The sequence below is a fragment of the Ursus maritimus genome, unplaced genomic scaffold, assembly GCF_017311325.1.
Source record: "Ursus maritimus isolate PB19 unplaced genomic scaffold, ASM1731132v1 scaffold_17, whole genome shotgun sequence".
Lineage (NCBI taxonomy): Eukaryota > Metazoa > Chordata > Mammalia > Carnivora > Ursidae > Ursus > Ursus maritimus.
Window position 1 is genome coordinate 47,988,566 of NW_024424119.1, and position 4,030 is coordinate 47,992,595.

At 40.4% G+C, this 4,030-nt stretch overlaps 1 pseudogene; it reads right to left on the minus strand.

Annotated features, from left to right (window-relative positions):
* Positions 1-1,076: 1,076 nt before the first annotated feature.
* Positions 1,077-2,062, minus strand: LOC121103024 (annotated as a pseudogene).
* Between the last annotated feature and the right edge of the window lie 1,968 nt (positions 2,063-4,030).

Genomic DNA, 4,030 nt, shown 5'->3' on the forward strand with positions numbered 1-4,030 from the left:
CACTGGAGGAGATAATGCTATGTGAAATAAGTCAAGCAGAGAAAGACAATTATCATATAGTTTCTCTCATCTATGGAACATAAGAACTAGGAGGTGATCGGGTAGGGGAAGAAAGGGATAAAGAAAGGGGTAATCGGAAGGAGAATGAACATGAGAGAATATGGACTCTGAGAAACAAACTGAGGGCTTCAGAGGGGAGTGGGGTGGGGGAATGGGATAGGCTGGTGATGGGTAGTAAGGAGGGGCACATATTGCATGCTGCATGGGTGTTATACGCAACTAATGAATCATGGAACTTTACATCAAAAACCAGGGGATGTACTGTATGGTGACTAACATAATATAATAAAAAATTATTATTATAATAGAAAAAAAGAAAAAGAAAGATACATAAGAGTAAAAGCAAGAACTTAATTTTTAAAAAGATTTTTTTATTAAATTTGACAGAGACAGACAGCCAGCGAGAGAGAGGGAACAAGCAGGGAGTGGGAGAGGAAGAAGCAGGCTCTAAGTGGAGAGCCTGATGTGGGGTGATCCCAGTACGCTGGGATCACGCCCTGAGCCGAAGGCAGGCAGCTTAACGACTACGCCACCCAGGCACCCGCAAGAACTTAATTTTTAAGCAAGAAAGGTTTTATGAAAGAAAAAATTAAGGAAGTATAAAAATGCTCACAATGAGAAAAAGTAGCTAAAATGTATTCTTCTCCTCCCCTACCCCTATCCCTCCATTCCTTTCCCTTAAAATGTTTGCAAAGATATTAAACAGCTGTAAATTAGGTGACTGTTTTCAGCATTATACTGAAATTTGGAGGGTTTGTAGGAGTAAGTCTTAATAAAAGGAGAGCATTTGTTCATGATATATATGTTGGAAAATGATTAGTTTAAAAGTAGTATTTGGAGGATGAGAACACGATGACTCTTTGAGGAAAAATGGAGAATAATGAGGAAAAGTATGATGATTTCAGCTGAAGCATGGACAATTGGTAGCTGACATCAATGAATGTGACGCCCACAACACCCTTGTCTCACAAGAGGTTACAAAAACTAACCTCCAACAGTTCCGTTTTCACCAAGACCTAGTAGGGGCCAGATTTAAGTGGACCAGATTCTGCTTGTGGGTGTGTCAAGGGTGCTGCCTGGGACTTCCTCCTGCCCATCAGCTTCCTCAGACCCTGTTTCAGGTCTTTGTTTCTCAGACTGTAGATAAAAGGGTTTAGCATGGAGGTAGAACTGTGTGAACAAGTGTTGCTTTGTGGTCTTTGGCAGTGTAGGTGGACAGGGGCTGTAAATAGACATAGAAGATGCTTCCATAAAAGAGTGTTACAACAGTGAGGTGAGAGAGCCACAGGTGGAGAAGGCTTTGCGTTTCCAGCGGCTGAGGGGATCTGAGAACTGCAATGAGGTCGTAGATAAGAAAGTGTGCACAGAAAGTCACCAAAACAACAGAACCTTCTGACATTATCGCGATTTCATTGACAAAAGTGGGGGAGGGCATGACAATTTCATCAGCGGACTGAGGTCGCAGAGGAAGTGATGGATAACATTGTTGTCACAGAAGATGGCGATTCAGTAGCAGTGTGTGTAGGAGTGAGTGGAGGTGAGGAAGTGAGCAGGAAAAAGGCCACCAGCAGGACACAGCAGCGGTGGTTCATGGTGGTGACATAGTGGAAGGGGTCACAGATGGCCACGGCCAGCGGTCAAGGCCGCATGACCGCCAGAGGCAACTGTCAGTGTTGCCCAGAGCATAAATGAAATACATCTGTGTCAGACACCCAGCATAGGAGATGGTCTTCCTCTCTGACTGGGAAGTTCACTAGCATTCTGGGGACAACTGGTTGTTGTAAAGCAAATGTCAGTGAAGGACAGAAACTCAAGAAAAAGAAATACATGGGGGGGTCTGGAGCTGGGGTCAGAGTGGATGGCCAGGATGATGAGTAGGTTCCCTATTATGGTGACTAGGTACATGGTGAGGAAGAGGATGAGTGGCTACGGTCTTCAGGCTGGGAGGAGGTATGAGGATGAACTCAGAGAGCCGCTGCTGGTTTTGGTTGACTCTTGCCATTGACTTGGGTCTAGTTATATACACAGTGTTTGGTTATTTATCTTACTCAAGTCCACAACCCAGCAAATCTTTGTTTTCTCTGGTCACAATTAGCTGCTATTCAAGGGGACAGCTTGTCAATCTCCCTTGATGTTGCCCTCCCTTCCCAAATCCATGGCATCACAAGGTCTTATAGTGAAGGCTGGAGGGACAGAAGAAGAGTTTTCCTTTAGAAACCATCAGGACTGACTCACTGATTCCAGTTCACTAGTCTTATTCTGTGAAAAGCACTGTTCCTCGCTGGAGATTTAGCAATAAAAACAGCCCAGATCCATGTATTGTGTAGCTCAGGTTCTAGGTGGGGAAGACAGATCATCAACAAACAACATCAAGCAGTGCATAAGGAATGGAGATGGTTGGGGGATGAGTTTGCCAAAATAACCAATATGAGGAAAATCTAAGGAATGTTGAACCCATTTCAACAAAGTGAGCTTTTCTCCTGAGGACAGTCTGTGCAATCTCCCCTTTTTCTGTTAATTATTTCTCTTTACCATTTTAATATTTTGTCCTAAATCAGTATATGATGGGCATCCATTGTTGAGTATTCAGCTCATGCTTTATAATCCACCAGTCATATGTGTATGCAAAAATACTTATGAGGAACACATTATTTTTATATTAAGTGTTGATATACATATGCTTTTTCAGTCTTACCCCAATTACCGCAGTGACTGACACCAAAGTGGCCTCCATTTTCTTGCTACTTTACGAAGCTCTGTGATGAGAGATCTTATATAAGCAAAAGTGTTTTCAATCAACTTTTTACAGTCAGCATATCCGCTTTGATACCTCATTAATGGACATATTACATACAGATTTTCAAATGGTCTGAGATATTGGTTATTCATATATTTCTACTTAACATATAAATCACCAACATGTTTGAAATAATTTCTTTAGAAGCACCATATTCAATGAAGCATGAGAGACTATGGACTCTGAGAAACAAACTGAGGGCTTCAGAGGGGGAGGGGGTGGGGGAATGGGATAGGCTGGTGATGGGTAGTAAGGAGGGCACATATTACATGGTGCACTGGGTGTTATCTATGCAACTAATGAATCATGGAACTTTATCAAAAACCAGGGATGTACTGTATGGTGACTAACATAATATAATAAAAAAAATACTATTATAAAAAATGAAGAACAGCAAAAAAAAGAAATAAAAACTTTCATATTTTTTCACATTTTCAATGATCTTTTTACATTGGAATTTTCATGAATTAAATATTGTTATTCCTAATATGTTAATTCATTTTTAACACTGAATAGTAACATATTAATTAAACAATTAAATGCAGTAATTACATTAACAGTTAAATGATGTCATGTGCATAACAGTGATTATGAGTAAACTTGCACTTTATTGCATATTTGGAGGTTGCTAAGAGAAAGCAAATTGTAAAAAGAATGCTTACATTTTATTTTTATTTTATTTTATTTTATTTTTCTTTTAGAGAGAGAGACGGCGCGCTGCGTTTGGATAAGAGAGTGCCCAGGCAGGGGAGGGGGCAGAGGCAGAAGAAGAGAAAAAATCTTAAGCAGGTTCTATCCTTGGTGTGGAGCCTGAAATGGGGCTCAATCACTGACCACCGAATCTTGACCTGAGCCAGAATCAAAGTCAGGCAGCTTAACCAACTGAGCTGCCCATATTGCCTGACTCAAGAGAAACTCTTCATCGTCATCATCTCAGTGTCACCTTCCCTTATCTGCTATTACTGAGGTTGTCCTCAAAATCAATTAATTCACATCTTTAAAATATACTCATCACTGCCAAGTTGTCAAGAATAATATGATTTTTTGCAGAATCTTTTAGAAGAAATCTTAGTTTAGCAGTGAATTGTTTGAGTAGAACCAGTAGAGTTAAAGTTAACTACAAACAATATTACTTTGAAACTTTACTCCCTGTCAGACTTGTGCTAAGTACCT